Source organism: Fundulus heteroclitus, chromosome 6, assembly GCF_011125445.2.
Source record: "Fundulus heteroclitus isolate FHET01 chromosome 6, MU-UCD_Fhet_4.1, whole genome shotgun sequence".
NCBI classification, from domain to species: Eukaryota; Metazoa; Chordata; class Actinopteri; order Cyprinodontiformes; family Fundulidae; genus Fundulus; species Fundulus heteroclitus.
The window spans coordinates 30,733,165-30,752,042 of NC_046366.1; the positions used below are offsets into that span (position 1 = coordinate 30,733,165).

The 18,878-nt window shown below is 37.5% G+C and overlaps 2 long non-coding RNA genes across 2 annotated transcripts; both read left to right on the plus strand.

Annotated features, from left to right (window-relative positions):
- The first annotated feature begins 2,805 nt into the window (after nt 1-2,805).
- Nucleotides 2,806-13,045, plus strand: LOC118563487. Its single transcript, XR_004931249.1, has 5 exons — nt 2,806-3,111; nt 5,107-5,413; nt 5,621-5,887; nt 9,169-9,255; nt 12,191-13,045. It is a non-coding gene; the product is annotated as an uncharacterized LOC118563487 (long non-coding RNA).
- Nucleotides 13,046-15,567: 2,522 nt separating this feature from the next.
- On the plus strand, nt 15,568-18,406 carry LOC118563345. Its single transcript, XR_004931160.1, has 4 exons — nt 15,568-15,815; nt 17,240-17,546; nt 17,782-18,051; nt 18,329-18,406. It is a non-coding gene; the product is annotated as an uncharacterized LOC118563345 (long non-coding RNA).
- Nucleotides 18,407-18,878: the final 472 nt, after the last annotated feature.

The following is an 18,878-nucleotide window of genomic DNA, read 5'->3' on the forward strand; positions in this document are numbered from 1 at the left end:
ATAAGCACATCCAGTTCTGCTGGTGAGAAATATGCACACATTTTTTTGTCTGACGCTGTTGCCATGGTGACTCGTAATATCTGCGCTCCATTGATAATGGCTTTTTATAGTTGTGGTGCACGCGCTTAACTCAGAGTCAGTCAACTCAGAGTTGATTGAACTAACTCATTTCAGCTGTTCTGAAACCCAAAACTCAGAGTTTCCCATCTCAGGCTAAGTCAACTCAGAGTTCAAGTTTTAACTCAGAGTTGGTTGAACCTCCTTATTGAAACAGGCCCCGGGGTCCGTTCTTCGTACGTTGCTTAAAACATCCAAGATCAAATGACACATCCAAGATGATTTCATCCGGCTAATCATGATCCGGTTAATTGGGTTCTTCGAACACACCTGTTTTTTACGATTAGTATCACTGGATTGAGTTATCTGAGACAACTGCGCGTTCATGCGTTTGTTTAAAAGGGGAAATGTATCGATAGTAGAAACAATGATCAGCAGTGCTGCTATTGGCTGTTCAGCATGGCCAAAGAATGCCTGCAGTTTTTTTTCCAGCAGAACAAGAGCTTTTAAAAGAAGGCTATGCCGACGACAGGGAACATCTCAAAGTCTGCTAAAGCCAGGAGAGAGGGCTGGCAAACAGCAGCAGACATGATAGATGTTTCTATCACTTTCTACAGTATGTATTTTTGCATTTTAATAATTTCACAAGCACTTTGTTCTTTTATGTCAGAGCCTCCATGGGAGCCACTAGAACATGGGGAAAAAAGTGAAGTACAAGAATATTCTACAAAATGATAGCCTTTAATTATTATACTGTTTTTTAAAAAGCAACTTCTTCCTCTTTTTTAAAAGCCACTGTTAAATTATGTTTTTGTCTGTTTTAACAGCCACCAATAAGAAGGCTGAAAAAAAATCGGGTTCTTTTTACTTTTACATGTTTAACCCTTTTTCTTTGTTCTTTTTTTTTTTCACAAAATGACTCAAGGTGCCATCTGTTCCCTATATTAACGGCATCTTCAACAAAAGAAAAAGTATTTTGACCTGAAAAAAAATACAAATAAAGAGGAGAAATTGAACTCCACAACGTGAAAAAGAGAAACATTGCACTAGAGATCGAGTTTCTTCAAAAGGACCTTCAGAGTAAATTCTAATACACGATTTTACACATAGTAGTATTGCTGACTTTACATAACTATCTCTTACTGCAGGCAAAATATGACTTGCTGACATTTCTTTATAAATAATTGTTTAAATAAAACGACAGGAACAAAGCATTATTTGTTTTGTCTTTTATTGAACATAAAAAAAAATGGTGTTCCACAATTCTGTCCCTTCCTCTGCCACTAGGTGGTCCAAGTGCGCTGGCTAGACACAGACTTCCCTATCTCCTCCGCTATGATCTAATCCTGTTTACATGAAATAAACCTGCTCGGGAGCAGGCTCAACTTTGCGCACATGTTGCTATGACAGCAAGTCCGGGATGAGTTTCGAAGAACCAAACGATCCAAGATCATGCCAAATCGTCAACAATAAAATCCAGCTAACTGAGTTAGCGACGTACGAAGAACGGACCCCTGGGGCCCGTTCTTCGTACGTTGCTTAAAACATCCGAGATCAAATGAGACATCCAAAATGATTTTATCCGGCTAATCATGATCCGGCTTATTGGGTTCTTTGAACACACCTGTTGTCTATGATTAGTATGACTGGATTGAGTTATCTGAGATAACTGTGCGTTCATGCGTTTGTTTAAAAGGGGAAATGTATCGATGGTAGAAACAATGATCAGCAACTTTGCTATTGGCTGTTCAGCATAGCCAAAGAAGGCCCACAGTTTTTCTCCCATGCAGAACAAGAGCTTTTAATAGAAGGTTATGCTGAATTTGAGTCATTAATTAAAACGACAGGGAACACCTCAAAGTCTGCAAAAGCCAGGAGAGAGGGCTGGCAATAAGTAGCAGACAAATTAATGCATAAATACTGTCCATGTTAGATGTTTCTATCACTTTCTACAGTATGAATTTTTGCGTTTTAATAATTTGATATTAACTTTGTTCTTTTATATCAGAGCCTCCACGGGACCCACTAGAACATGGGGACAAGTAAAAGTGAAATACAAGAATATTCTACAAAATGGTAGCCTTTAATTATTAGGCCTATACTTTATTTTAAAAAGGCAATTGTTATGTCAAGAGATCCAAATTTCGGTGTCATTCCACTGGAAGTAAAGGACACGTGCAAACTGGGATTTATAACAAAAAATTCTTTATCTATAAAAATGAAGTTCTTTCTTTTCCAAGCCATCCACAGTTTACACGGTAAAACGGTATTGCTCCACGTCTAGATAATCCAGACATAGTTTTTTCTTATACAACATATGGCTCGACAGGAAGCAAGCCTTTCAAAGTAAAACTAAACATCACAATAAAATGGCCTGAACAAATCTTCTTACTGAATATGATAAAAATAAAAAGCAAACCATCATACAAATAACTTAAATATTTTCTATTTATGACTCTAACACCACTTTTTCCTCTTTAAAAGCCACTGTTAAATGATGTGTTTGTCTAATATTAGAAAAATCACACTCTAATATAAACAATATATTTTAATCTTACATCTGAAAAGATATCCCTCGAGCCCTGACGTCAATAATCCGTCGATTTAAACAAAAATACGCCGCACAGTGCCGAGGTATCGTTAGTGTGTTCAGCTTGAATCAGCAGGTTAGGGTAGCAGGTCAACCGCTCCAAGATGGCGGCCGTAATTCCTGCGCCACGATAGTCAATGCGGGGTCTACTCTTATATTATGTCTATGGCAGCAACGAGCTCCCGAAGCTGGACTGGGAGGCAGAAAAGGGAGCGACAACATCTCTTCTAGTTCTGGATTACTATCTGTAAAAGCCGTGTTCATAAAGGTAATTTCGTAAATGTAAGTCGGTGAAATGACATAAATCTAAGATTTGTATTTTGTTCACGGTTTTTATTGAGAGTAACCTTATATACAGAAGCCATTAGGAAAATCCTTCTTACTCCACCAGTCATCTTGTGAAATGGCGTTGATCATCTCGTTTCCTTTTCATCTGTTTCTAATGTTCATACTTCAAATACAAGGTGCGTATAGAATTTTTTTTTTTTTTTTTTTTTTTTTATTATTATTAAACGAACAACTTTTTTAAGTGGGATCAACACAGATACTTTTTGGACCTTGTCTGCGTTGTAATTTGAACATTTATTCGTTTTCGTTTTCTGTTTAAACTGTTTGTTCTGTTTCTTAAAAAGTCAGGCAGACCTGTTCTGTCCCGTCTAGCGCGCTCAGAGCGGCTGGGTGCGCCCCTCAGTTGCGGCTAAAAGCATTTGTAGAAGTAGGGCTGACTCAGACTGGTTTTGATGAGCTCCCCCTTGTAAAGCTTCCTCAGGAAAACAAAACTTGTTGTGATCTAAAGGTCAGTTTTCTCTGTAAAGTCAGACCTGTTTGACGTGTTTAGGGGTTTGCATCAGATTAATAGAATGTGAAAACGGCACAAAAAATAAGTGTTATTCTAACAGCAACTGATAGGATGAGTCCCAGTTCTGTGTTAGACTCTCAATTGTTACATTTCATTTATTCTACTTTATTTGTTTCGTTGTTTTGATCCCCCTTAAAATCTGTTGTCCTATTTTTTATTAATTTATTTTAATTTTCTCGACAGGCAAAACATATTACCACCCCAAGGAAAATTCAAGAATGAAGTAAAAACTAAAATTAACTGATATTAGTAGCTACCATGAGAACAATAAACTGGGTTAAATAGGAGGCAAACGGATTCACTCAGTTTTTCTAAAAATGTTTCGACACCCATTCAGGAGACTTTTCTCCAAACACAACATACCAGTAAATTTCAAACGTCATAACACTCTCAGACAAAAAAAACTGGTTCATCATAAAGACAGAACAGCCAAAGCACAGCTGAGTGGCGTTGTGGACTGCTCAGACTCCTACAGTGGAGAAACTAAACTACAGCTACATAAACGCACGGAGCAGCACAGGAGAGTCAGCAGCTTAGGGCAAGATTCAGCAGTTCACCTGGACCTCAAGAACAAAAGACACTCTTTTGACAACAATAATGTCCATATTTTGGACAGAGAGAACAAATGGTTTGAAGGAGGGGTGAAAGAAGCTATCTTGGTCAAAAGAGAAATGCAATCACTGAACAGAGGGGGAGGATTGTGTTTCCCAGTGTTTACAGCTCGGTCCTCCAACTCATTAAAGAGAGATTACATCAGCATGTCGTCATGACTCAGGTGACGAAGTTCTCCACTCACACTAAGCAATAGCTTCTAACCACCCAGGACAGTGATGGGTGGGTCATTGAATGTGCCTATGAAGATGGGCCTCCATATCCTTAAAAACAGCAGCGCTCCAACTGCAGGTTGCTCAGTGCGAGCCGCCAGATTTGACAAAGACTCCTGGATTGGTGTGAAAACATTTTCAGAAAGAGCTGAGCAAATTGAAGCCTGTTTGCTGTTGCAATGACCTAGACACATGAGGATTTGCTCAGGCATATATCTGCCAGATGAATGCTGCTGGTTCAAAATTAGTTTAGTCTTTTACCAAGATTTTTTCCCCTCTTACTTATTGCAGCTATATTGAAAACATTAAAACTGAGAAGTTATTTTGGCAACCAAGAGAAACTCATAGATAAACACAGCATTTGATAAATATCACAAAGCACTTGAACTTTGGCTAGCACAGCTACTAGTTGAATATAAAGTGTACTTGTATGAAGTGTGTAATATTATAAAGAAAAAAAAAACCTTTGGGTTTATTGGGAGTAGTAATGGTTTGCAGTTGCTGAGAGGAATGACCTACAATCATGCTCCTCTGAGCCTGAAGGATGTAACACCCAGTCTCCAAACAGGGACAGACATTGAAGATCTGATTAAAAAACAATTAATCTTACTCACATCACTCCTGTATTAAGAATATTAATAAGCAAATCTTTTGGATAAACTATATATAGATAATCAAAAAATCAACATCGATCTCTACAGTCAGCCCTACTTGATAATTTTGTACTGCTCTGAGTTCAGTTTGTCTTTTATTTTGTTTTGTTTTTTGTTTTACAGAATCCACCTCAGTGAATCATGTATTTGTGCAGACTGGACAAGATCTAATTCTTAATCTCACAGAAGCTGAAATTGCCCAGAATTCTCGCCTTTGGTTATGGCAATTTAATGGTAACTCATTCATAACATGTTTCACCTCATTCACCACCAACTGTTGATGAGCCTCACACTGGAAGAACTGAAGTTCTTGAGAAAACATACAATGTGAAATTAAAGAATCTACAAAAGTCAGACAGCGGTATTTATACTGCAAGGTCAGTACTGCCTAGAGAACAAAAACTATCTGAATACAACGTTACAGTTCAAGGTAAGTTTTTCTTATATGTATATATCTTTGATCTGTATGCATTTTGGGGCAGAATATTTAGTTGAATATTTCCAAATGGATGATAAACTAAAAAAAAAAAACACCTGTTACCTCCTAAATATCCCTGTCAGAGCTCCTTGTTTGGGTTTAGCGCCTTCTTTCTTTTTCTTATGCTTTAAAACTTTTTAAATTGACTCCGTCCCTTAGATCCAGTGTCTCCAGTTGATCTCACCGTTAACCTCACCTCCAGCACCTCCTCCAGAATCTTCACAGTGACCTGCAGAGCAGGGAACTCTTCCATCAGCAGCACTCTTAGATGTGAGAATCAAACGTGTGGAGAGAGTAGAGGGGTCACCACATCTGGCTCTTCTCTTCATATCTATCAGTTGGACAAATCAATCATTTGTAACCACAGCAACCAGGTCAGCTGGTCTGAATCCACTAAAAAGATTCAAGATCCATGCACCAAACAAGGTAAGACTTTATGACCAGAAAAGAGAATCTTGGTTTTGACCCAATTGCTATAATATCAATGTGTTCTCTTTGTTCACTTGAAGTGAAGCAATATTGTTTTAATGATTTATTGATTAAATTAAAAAACTACATGTTTATAAATGAAGAATTTCTATTCCTAATGTAGTCCTCAAAAGTAACAAATAACTTCTAGCATAGCATTCAGTTAGAACGGCCAACCTCCAGAAGTTTTGTTCTCACCACCAGCTCATTGAGGCCAGGCTCAACCACAGACATCATATATGTGAACGCCTCATTACGTGCACCCTGCATCGCCGCCATATTGGATGGATCTCTCCAACTCTAGGTTGGCGCAGGAGCCGACAGGAAGAAACGCAGAGAGAGCAGCTTTGCCCGTATATTCTGCATCTTACAGTTGCAATAACCGACGACAACAACTGAAAGTGAATGACACGATGCAGATCACCATTTTGGGCAGAGATTGGCTCTGGAGATGAGTTTTTACTTGGTGAGAACATTGCAGAAACCCAACCAATGGACCTTAATTTTCTGCTTATTAATCTGTAATCACCGTATTCCACAAAATAAGACTGAATCATGTTGCTAAATTAAGTGCCCTGGAATTACAGAGTAGAAACACACGCAGCATTGTGCATGTCAGAGAAAATTGAAAATACATTTAAATGAACAATCCAACATGTTTCCTTATTAAAATATGAAATGTATTAATGTATACATTTATTAATTTGTACTACCATATTTCTCTTTGTTTAAGGGCATAATAAAACAAAGTATTTCAGCATGAAAGGGCCTATTTATTTACATATTTAATAACATGCCATACCACATGTCTGTCTTTGTTATATAGCATACAACAAAGTAATTCAGTATGAAATCACGTATTTATACATTAATATATTATATGTCTGTCTGTTAAAGAGCATAAATATAGGCTTTATAAACAATTTATTTTAACACTAAACATGTTTTTTTATGTGTAACAGCTTCCTGTATCATAACCACATCTCTGCCGTTTGCAAAAAACAAACCGTGTAAAAATCAGGTAAAAGTTCAGGGAGTTATGATTTATTTTAGTTGGGCAAACAGCTTCCTCAGTACAAATAAATGCACTGGGGGTATGTGAGAGACCCATCCAAGATGGCGGCCATGCTGAAAGGTCAACTCCAATAGGAAGTGTCAGTCCATGTTACCTGACGCCGCCAGATAGATTTGCTCCGCATATCCATCTGGAAACCTTCCGTTGAAGTAATTTTGGGAAGGGGCGAAAATACTGGTTAGCTGATTGGCCTATGTTGGTGATAGACGGGCCAAATGAACCAATCAGATTCCTCGTCGCTCGTAACAGAGCGACGACGAAAACACAACCACAAGCCAAGCTACTCTTGCTGCTGCAGGTAAAGGCTCGTTGGCTCAGCAAAGAAATACTCTGTAATTCCGATAAAACTTGCTCGATAGCCACGCTAACGCTAGTTTCGTCGGCTGAAGCCGCCATGCTGTTAAGACTGAACTGACGCGCTTCCCGTTGCGTCACACCTCAACCCACCTCAAAGCCAACGCTGATTGGACGTTCGTTTGGTGAACGGCTCCAAATTTTCTTCAACGGAGAGTATCCAGACTGATCTGCGAGTGAAACCTTGAAAGCTCGCGAGATCAGGATGGTCTCACGAGGCTACAGTCCATGGGGAGTCTACCTAAATGATGTCTATACTCCCAACACTTTCTCAGTGTGCTGTCAATAGCGAGATCCTTCCAGCAGGCGCCCCAACATTCATTGTGGGACAACCATCACACATTCTAATACAGTGCAATCTGGTGCACTTTATGGTCCAAATAATACGGTAGTAGTGGTGGCTCCATACTGATACTGGTATCGGTGTCGGACCTGATACCAGCATTAAGTACTCATACTTGTACTTATAAAAGCAACCCAATACTCTGAATACTCATGTTGTGGTTTGTGCTGTGAAGAGGGGCAAAAAAGGCCAAATTTAACACAAAAATTAGATAAAGTATTTAAAGACTACACGTGACAGAATTCAAAGACTTTGATGCAGCAAAACCAAGATTGCAACAATTACTCCAGAAACATACCTGAAGCTCTTACCAAATTCATCGCCCTTGATGATCAGTTGTTTTTTTTTGTGGTAAATGATATTGTTAAGTAATTTTTGATCAATTTATTAAGTATTCAGTATCGGTACTTGGAATCGGCAAGTATAAAATGAAGTTCTCGTACCTGTGCTCAGTCTGGAAAAAAATGGTATCGGGACACCACTAATAGTGCAAAGTATTTCAAATGACAATGTCTACTGTTTGTAGAATTTTGTGTTAAAGCAAGAAGTCCCATTTTAACATAAACTATAGGTGTCTCCCTGGTGCATTTTTGGTTAAAACAAGTTTATTTATTCAATGAAGTTACACACGGTGGGTAGCGTAGCCATACGTTTTACTCAGGTAAGAGTTGAAATATTTCTCAATAGTATTACTAAAGTAAAAGTAAAAGGTACCTTGCAGTAAAGCCACTCTCAAAGCTACATTTTGTTTAAAAAGTTACTCAAGAAAATCTAACTTGGTAATACCAGTCTCTGGTTAATCCACACCAAAGCTCTAACTATTGTGATAACTGACTTGTACGTTATAGAGTCAAGATTTCTTCTTTTGTTTTACATCTCAGGATGTTTGGAATAACGTTCTCTCCAAATGATGAATGGACTGAACCCTTTTCCTGGTTTTCCAGCCACACTGATCATTGAATTCATTTTACATCGAGATTCATTCTCCCAGCTGCACTCACAAACATGCACATGTTCATACACAGATTAGTTGGGGATGAAGTGCTCTAAGTGTGGGAGGAAGCTGGAATCACATCCACAACTTTCCTATTGCAAAACAACTGGACCCCTCAAAATCAACAAAATTGATTCACAGTTTTTTTGTATAAACATTATATTGCTTGTAATATCACAGACATTTAACATTTAATCTTACATGTCACAAAACACACCAAACTAAAAGTGTTAAGGGAGAGAGTAAAAACCAAACTTTTGCTGTACTCAATGCTTCCCTTCTGTGAGAACATCTGAACATTAACTGCTGACCGGTTATAAGTAGAATATTTTTTATCACTGATATTGTGAACTGTTTTTAATCTGGACTATCAGACATTTAGAAAAATTGACATCAAGTTTTGACCAAGGTTGTAAAACAGAAAGTGAACCTGACTAAAGCTTCTCTGACCGATTTTTCCCAATTTCCTACAGCCTTCAACAAAGCCACCATGGTTAGAAAACCAGTTCCTGTAGTAACTACAGCAGCTGTGGTTATTGCCTTTTGGCTGTTTAAAATGTGTAAGTATCCCTTGATTTCTCACTCATAATGAAATTATTGTCTCTAAGAAATACATTTATTGCATTTTTCAAAACTTGTTAGATGTTGCTCAGTTTTGAATTTAATGTGGCACGACATCAGCCTGCTGTTAAAACATCACATTATGCAACCCCCAGCCAGATTTAGGCTTCATCCTTTAATTATATTAAAAAGTTTTCTTCTGACTTGAAATTACATCCAATTTCTTTATTTACATAGCCAGAGTCTCGGCTTGTGCTCAATGGAGCATCTGTGAAGCTAATTAAAGATTAAGGTGATGGCAAGGATGCCTTCCAGCCCCAAAGACTTAAAGCTCTCCATTAGAGATAAATTATTCAAATACAAGTAAAACATGTTCAAAGTGATGAAGAAGGGTTTTTATTGCTGTGATATATATATATATATATATATATATATATATATATATATATATATATATATATATATATATATATATATATATATATATATATATATATATATAGATATATATATATACATATAAATAAATATATTCCATTGAGAAGGGTAAAAATAATCTTTGACATGAAGTTTTAAATAAATTGCTTAAATTGATGCATTAACAAATACTGTTTGGAAAGAAAAAAAAGATAAATATTCTTTTGGCTGGAAAAGGTTTTCTTTTCCTCAGCAAAGCATATTTAGTTTAAAAACTGTCTTAAATTGTTTAAAGATGTTTGAACATCATTATGTTAGTTGCTTACCTGTTCATATGTAAATGTGTAGATTCTCTTCAATTTTTAAGGCTAGATTAACGCAACCCAGGGTGAAAAATAATGTAAAACAATATGAAATAACTACATTGCAGTGGCTCGAGGTTTATAAAACAATGACCCAAAGATCAGTGGCTATTTTATGGATCCTGTGATTGTTGCTGGGGGTTGCCCTGTGAATGTCAAGCTTGATCTACAGACAGAAAATTACCATACTGCAGAATTCCAGGTTCAGAGGGACACTGTGTCATTTGATCCAAGCACTGGAAACCTGCACATCGAACGATTGGGGCTCGGTGTATTTGGTTTTGGATGGATTTATTTGACCAATTAAAAGAATATACATTAAAGGCATACTATGCAACATTTTTCAGTTAATTAATGTGTTCCATACCATTTTGGATGATTAAATGAGTCATTTCAGGTCGAACAAAGGTTTTCTCGGCCGCCCTGGTGGTCTGTGGGGGAAATACTGCACTTGCAATGGCGTACCGCGAGCAAGCTATTTTTAGAAACGTAACGTCACGATGACGTCACATCACGTGGTACGCAGTAGGGCAAACTTGAATAGTCCGCCGCTGTTTCGCTGTAAAAGAGACGTGCGTTACCCTTGGTTTTACTCGGTAAACGACTGCTTTTTCCAAATCTAAAACCATGGTTTTTAAACATTGTTGCTATGGAACGTGCAACAGCGACTCGAGGTACGCTGATCGGCCGCATATGAAGGATGTTTTCTTCAAGACTGCCAAGGAGAAATGTGTGCGCTTGGTACACCGGTGCGGTGGCCCTACACAACAGTTCAACCCGGAAAAAGTTACCAAATTCACCTACATATGTAGCAAGCATTTTGTTGGAGGAAAGGGCCCAACCGAAGAACATCCTGACCCAATTCCAGCGACATCAAGCAGTGAACAGGTAAGAGTATTTTGGTGGCCGACATGTTAATAATGAAGCGCCTGCTCCCATGATAGCATATAGGCTATCATGGTAGCAGGCGCTAACATGATAGCCTGCTACCAGGATAGCTTACTCAAAAACATTTCAAATAAGACAAACATTAAACATTTACCGATCCCTGGACGGTGATTACAAACAAAAAAACGGCCGATGACGCCATGACCGCCGCGCAGGAAAAAAAAAAACAAAGCTTACCGTTCGATCAACTCGGCCAGTTTTCCAGTCTTTTTAAGCCCTCGACACTCAAGCCATCGTTTGAGCTGAAGATTGGTGTATTCTTCGACAGTGCGACCAGTAAACCGTGCGCCTGGAACATCGTCTTGGGAAAGTTTAACGGCTGTAAAGTCGGTCATATCGCTGGTTCTGTTGCGCGTGTAATAGCTGGTTCCTACGGGCGTTCTCTACCTGTATGTCCTACCTAAGCGGCAAAAGGGGCGTTGCTCTTGAGACGGTGACGTCACGTGCGCGGTACGCTATTGCAGGAGCCCTCGGCCCGCACCCACAGGCTCAGAAGTCTCGTGCAAGACCGCGAGAGTCGGTCTTGCTTTACGGCGAGAACTCCATGTGTTTTTGCCCTGCCATTCACTATATGCACGCACGAAAGCAACAACAAAGAACCGCGTGTTAACGTCAAATAAACATGCAAGCATATCGAGTTTTTTTTTTTATTATTATTATTATTTATTTATTTAATTTTTTTGAATGTTGGCGAAGCGGTAGCGCTATCTTGGCGAGGCGGCCGCCTCGCCAAGATAGCGCTGCAGGAAGCTTGATGTTCATACTTTCACTGTGTTAGTCATTGTTTGTACTGCCGTTTTTTCCACTTTTCGTTGCTTTCGCCTGTCTGCTAAGCTCAAAACAACCGCGCCTGGCTTGACGGGGAAACCAGAACAGCTGAGCATCTTTATGACAGTGCACTTTTACTTTCACCCTCTGGGGGGAGCCTCACTGGAAAATCAACCCCGGTTGCATAGTATACCTTTAAAAGAAGAACATTTTTAGACAACTTTTTTGAACAAGTCCCTGTTCAGAATGATGCTTTATTAAAACAGTTCATGTATGGCACAGATACGAGTCAGTGCTGTTTTTAGGACAGCATAGTAGTCTCATAAATGTTTTAGACATTAACCTTATTTACTATGTAATGCTGCCGTCTACAGGGGACACCCTTAAGTGTCACTAATGTGCAAAATTGTATTATCTATAATTTGTGTTTGCATCCCAGGAGAAACTGGAGGAGGTTTTGCTTACTTGGAGCAACCATCGAGTCCATCAAGTCCACAATTCAAGATCACCTCATGGACGTCCCTCATTTATGCAGCTCCTCTCATGTGTGGAGGAAGAGATAATCTGAAGACTGTAACCACTGACAAAGTCTCACTCTGCCTTGAGGAGTATTCTGTACTTTCAAAGACTTCCCATGTGATTGCTATACTGTTTTAATTAATGCATTTGTGTCTTTGCGCTTAGATTATTGTAACGCTCTCTTTACTGGGTTGGATAAATCTTCACTCTCACACCTCCAAACTATCCAAAATACTGCAATCAGACTTTTGACAGGTTCATGAAAGCGAGATCCATTTTATGTTCCTTACATTGGCTACCAACAGAGTTCAGGACCCACTTTAAAACTCTCACACTAACATAGAGCACTAAACAACCAGGCCCCAGATTACTTATGTAATCGTTTAAAAAAATATACCGCTGCTCGTTCCCTTTGTTCGGAACCTCAGGTTCTGTTAGTTGTTCCACAGCACCTATATAAAAACTAAAGAGGATCAAGCCTTTCAGTCTGTGGCACCAAGGCTGTGGAACAGTCTCCCCCTGCAGCTACGTTTAGTTACTCTTTTAAAAACTTTTTCTTTTTAAAACAGGCCTTTTGTTGAATGTTTTTTTTTGTGATATTTCCTATTTTTCTTATTTTATCTTAATTTTTGTTTGGTTGGTTTTCTCTACAGCTCTTTGAGATTGCTTTGTCTGTAAAAGGTAATTAATAAATACACTTACTAGTTGTCATGGTTGAGTTTTGGTTTGGCTTTGTTTTTCTGTTATTTTCATTTTTTCATCTCTTTTGGGTTAGGTTTGACTTTATTTATTGTTAGTTTTCAGTCATCAGTTATTTTCTGTCATCTTCACTTCACCTCCTCAGCAGTCAGTCACACCTGTTAACAATTTACCAGTCAATTAGCCAGACCCTTGTTCCACCTGTGAAGTACTCCATTTAAACCTCCCTCTGCCTTCAGTTCAGCACTGGGCCGTCATCATTCCACACCTCTCCATGCCAGTCCCCGTTTTGCCTTGGAAGCTTTGTTTTGCTCCTGTTGTTAAGGTTAGTCCTGTCAGTCACTCTAAAGACTGTTTGTTCACTGTTTGTTCCTGGAGAGGTTCTGCTCTGTGTCCTGGTGTCTCCAGAGAACTGCTAACTGGACTAGCCATCCTGGAAAGGCTCTGCTCTGTGCCCTGGTGTCTCTCAAGTTCTGCTAACCTGACTAGTCGCCCTGGTGAAGCTCAGCTCTGTGCCCTGGTGTCTCCAATGAACTGCTAAGCTGAGTGCTATGAGGCCTGCTAGCCGAGCAGCACCTAGCAAGTGTGGACTCTCTGTCTCCGGGCCGTCAGCTCCTGCCATCATCTACATCCCTGACCTTCTGCAGCCCTGAACCTCCGGTCTTCATCATCCGCCATCCAGCACACTTCCTTCAATTAAAAACTCTTAAACTTTAATCCCGTGTGCGCGTCCTGAGTTCATCGATAAACAAACCCTGACAGTAGTAATATTTACTTTCATTAAAAAAAATGTAATTAAAGAACATTAAGTTATGTTTTTAATTTTCAGCCATTTTACCAGAAGTGAAATTCCAACTTGAGATTCACAAAGATATATCATATTGAATTTATCTCTCAATTGATTTACCAGTTTAATCACCATGGCTTGTAGGATCCACACAACATCAAGCATTCAGTACTCAGTCAGGCAGTTCACAGTTACTTAACTGACTTATCAATAATTGTTGTATTTGCATTTCCCCATACTTCTGAACAATAAGACAAATAAGGCATGACCAAAGAGGAATATATAATATGCAGGCCTTTGATATTTATTAAATCTTTTATTTTAAACAATATTCCAATAGTTTTTACAACTGTGTTTCGAATATATTCTATGTGAGGTTTCCAACTAAGTTTATCGTCTACAATAATCCCTAAAAATTATGTCTCATAAACTCTTTAAATTTCAACTCCATTTACACATAACATTACATCGTTATGGACCCAATTACCAGAGAATACCATAAACTTTTCCCTTCATTTAACGACAACGTATTGTAATCAAACCATGTTTTCAACTCGGCTAACCTTTTTTTTTTTTTAAAGTTTTTTTTTTTTAAGTTTTTTTTTTATTTTTATTTTTTTACTCTTTTTCTATAGTTTTTATTATTTCATCCATATTTGTTCTAGAAAAAAAGAGATTTGTATCATCAGCAAACATAAACTTTAAAATACTAGATACTGCAAAAATATCATTTAAATAAAGTATAAATAATTTAGGTCCTAGGACTGAGCCTTGAGGAAGACCACATTTTATCATGTCTGTTTGTGACTTTGAGTTATTGATTTGTACATATTGTAATCTATTACTTAAATAACTTTTCAACCACTGATGTGTAACCCCTCGTAGGACATGCAGTTCACATTTACCTAATAGTCGTGCATGTTCAATTGTATCAAATGCTTTACATAAGTCAGTAAACACACCTATGGTATTAAGTTTCTGGTCAACTGCTGCAGCAATATGCTCCACAAACTCCATCACAGCTAAAGTTGTGGAGCAGTTGTTCCTGAAGCCGAACTGGTGCTCATTCAGTAAATTATTTTTAGTAAGAAAGGAGTCCAGCCTTTTTATAAATCATTTTTCCAGAATTTTTGAAAATTGTGGGAGCAATGATATCGGCCTATAATTTGTTAATATTTGCTTGTCACCACTTTTATGGACTGGAAAACCTTTGCCATCTTCATTTTATCGGGTAAGGTTCCAGTTACGAACCTGTTACAAATATAGGTAAGAGGTTTAATAATACTATAAATTACCTCTTTCACGATAGCCATATCAATATCATTACAATCTTTGGATTTGTTATTTTAATTTTTTTTTTAACTACGTCTATTACCTCACTTTCACTCACTAATTCCCAGAAACATTGTATTAATATTATTGAAATTATAATTATGCTTTCCATCTTTAACCTTTGGCAATTTATTTACTAAGGTTAGGACCGATATTAATAAATTACTTATTAAAAACTTCGACAATATTCAACTTCAACAACATATTATTCTCATAAATATGATTTTAAATGTATTCTCTATACAATGACTATACAATGAAAAACTGTGACTTTTATGCTCATAAATATGAGAATAAAGGTTTTATGACTATAGTCATAACTGTGACTTGAAACTCATAATTATGATTTTCTTTTGGGCTTTTCTTACATGGTTGAAATGGGCTTCCATATTTCACTCTTCGAAAGAAAATCTGTGGTCAGAAGAGGAAGCAGCAGCGAGTTCCCAAAGCAGGTGGGGGAGGCAGCAGTGAGAGAACAACAAATATCTCTTCTAAGGGTAGTTTACTATTAATAAAAACAGTGTTCATAACAGTAATTTTGCAAGTGTAAGTCCGTAAAATTGCAAAAATTTAAGATTTGTTTTATGTCCACGGTTTTTAATGGTAGTAACCTTATACAGCATTCATTTAGGGAAAGCTCTCTTACTTCCTCATACAACTTGAGAAATGGCGCAGATCATCTCATTTCTTTTTCATCTGTTTCCAGTGTTCACACTTCAAATACAAGGTAGCTATATATAGCCTACTACTTTTTGTTTTGTTTCTTTACATTATAATATTCGGATTGCTTTCCTTTACTGATGAAATAATCCTGTTATGACGTTTCTATATCGTAAAACAATAGAGAGGGAAGGAAGAAGAGTCAAGTAGGGCAAGATATTTATGGTTCTAAAATGTAAAACTTTTTTGCCTCTCTTTTCACTGAAACTTCAGCATGTTCCCTAATTTACAAGCTGGAGAGAGAAAGCTGAAACTATAAAATATCGGTTTTAACAAGGTGGCAAGATTTCTCAAAGGAAGACCAGACATTTCCTTGGGTGGTGTGTGTGTGTGTGTGTGTGTGTGTGTGTGTGTGTGTGTGTGTGTGTGTGTGTGTGTGTGTGTGGAGGGTATTTTGTTTAATCCATATGACAGCAGCACGACCAGGTAATTGCTCCTGCTACGCACAACCTTTTTTCTCAATCATAAAACTTTGAAATCTGTGATTTTCCAACTTTTGAAGGAGACAGGTCGTTAACAAGGGACTGTCCCAGGTAATTCAGGGACATCTGTTCACCCTAAAGGCTGACCAGTGTTAGCCACATTAAAACTATTTCCATTGGAATTTATCTGATTCATAATTAATCTGTTGTGCTAAATATCTACCTTGGTAAATTCTTTCATTTTTAAAATGTTGTCACCTTTTTACAACAATCTCACTGAGTTTGAGTGTTGGATTTGTACCATGAAAAGCAAATATGAAATTTTTTTCGTTGGGTCTGATAGGAAAACTGTAAACATTTGCAAGTGTATGAGAACAAAGAAACACCAAGTAGGAAATAGCTCAACCTGTCTTCAAATGCAAAAAAAACATTACGTGTCTTTGTATATAATGTATTACACACACTTTCCACTAAAAGCCAACCTTTGATTTTAGTCCTTTGAGGGGAAAAAAAAACCTGTCAATATATAATACATTTTTTTGAAGCTGTGGTGCCACAGTTATCGCCAGCTGTAACAACTCACATAAAAGAAATCCATCAGAAGCAAAAATAAAATATAAACTTTACAGTAAGTAAAGTTGTATACTATATATAGATAAATCCTCCTAAGCCCTGCAGCCCCAAACTTTGCAGGAGGAGTTGAAGCTTTTTCCTCTAGGTTCAGTACTGTAAGTTCCCTTAGTGAAAATGTAGCAAATTTGATCTACATAGATTATCTAAATTTAAACCAAGATTATCTAAATGGGGTTTGTAATTGGAGAATAAAACATGATTAGATTTAAACATGTTACTTTGAGGATAAATTCAGAAAAAAAAAAAACGACTGTGGGGGGCTGCTTTCAACAGGATTATTAAAGAATTTGCCTTAATCTCTACAGTCAACCAGGACTTAATAACTTTGTACTGATTTCAATTCAGTTTGAAATGCATTTTGTTTTCTGTTTTACAGGATCCACTTCGGTGACTTGTGTATTTGTGCAGACTGGAAAGGATCTAATTCTCAATCTCACAGAAGCTGATTTTCCCTTAAATTGTACCCTCTGGTTATGGCAATTTAAAGATGAAACATTGGTTACCTTCCCCACTGGTTCATCACCTCAGGTTCAACGAAATTACACTGGAAGACTTGAAGTCATTGAGAAAACACACAATGTCAAATTAAAGAATGTACACAAGTCAGACAGCGGTATTTTATACCGCAAAGTCAGTAGAGCCAAAACAACAAATACTAACCGAATACAACGTTACAGCTCAAGGTAAGTTTTTTCTATGTATATTTCTGATCTATTTATGTTTGGAGCAGAATAGTTAGTTAAAGGATCAACACAATCCTGTCAGACCTCTTTGTTTGGGTTTACGGCCTTTATCAGTGAGCCGTATACAAGCTAAAAGTGTTCTAAAAATAGTGTTGCTCTTTCAATTACATTTCCTGTAAGATTTTTACCTTTTTATTTGTACTCTAAAACATCTCAAATCAACTCCGTCCCTCAGATCCAGTGTCTCCAGTTGAACTCACCATTAACCTCACCTCCAGCACCTCCTCCAGTATCTTCACAGTGATCTGCAGAGCAGGGAACTCTTCCATCAGCAGCACTCTTAGATGTGAGAATAGAACATGTGGAGAGGGTAGAGGGGTCACCACATCTGGCTCCTCTCTTCATATCTATCAGTTGAATGAATCAATCATCTGTAACCACAGCAACCAGGTCAGCTGGACCGAATCCATAAAAAAGATTCAAGATCACTGCTCCAAACATGGTGGTAAGACTTCATGACATAAAAAGAACACTAAAATGATAAAATGATATGGTTTGTTTACTTATCTTGAAGTGAGACCATATTTTTTAATGTTTTAATGATTAAATTAAAGATTTTTAAAGCTGCATATTTATTAATGAATAATTATTATTTCACAATTAGGCCTGAAAATAAACAGATGCATGTGTTTTCACTGCAATGCTTTTCTCTGTAAATGTACGGTTAATGATTATTTTCTACAACACAACTGAACTATTTCTCTTTAATTCTTTTTTTCCAGAAGCCAAAAACTATTACCTGTATATTGTATTGATCATTATGGCTGTGCTTCTTCCTGTCGTTATCATTTGCACGGTCATCATACGTCGTACATGCCAGATAGGTAAGCTTAGGTTTCCATTAGGCCTTATGGAGAGTCTACAATGCTGTGTCACTGGAAAAGAATTAATCTCCATAAAATATTCGTATATTATGTCAGATTATTTATCAGGATTTATTTAGGATTGACCAACACAAAGTTGTGCATAATTGTGATGAGAAAGGACAAGAGAGTTGTCTTTCCTTCAACATCACAACTTTTAGTGTTCCACCAATCTGGCCTTTATGGAGACATGACAATTATAGTATAAAATTATTGTTGAGAGATAGTTGCAGTAAATCCCATTAGCAGTTTTCCAAAAGCTGTGGCTGAGACACAGCAAAACACAGAAGAAGGCGCTCATGTCAAAATTTAATTATTAACCTTCATGCAAAAATGAACAGAAACATAAAAACTTAACAAAATAATCTGCTCTGTGAAGCATGGTGGAGACAACATCATGCTGTGGGGA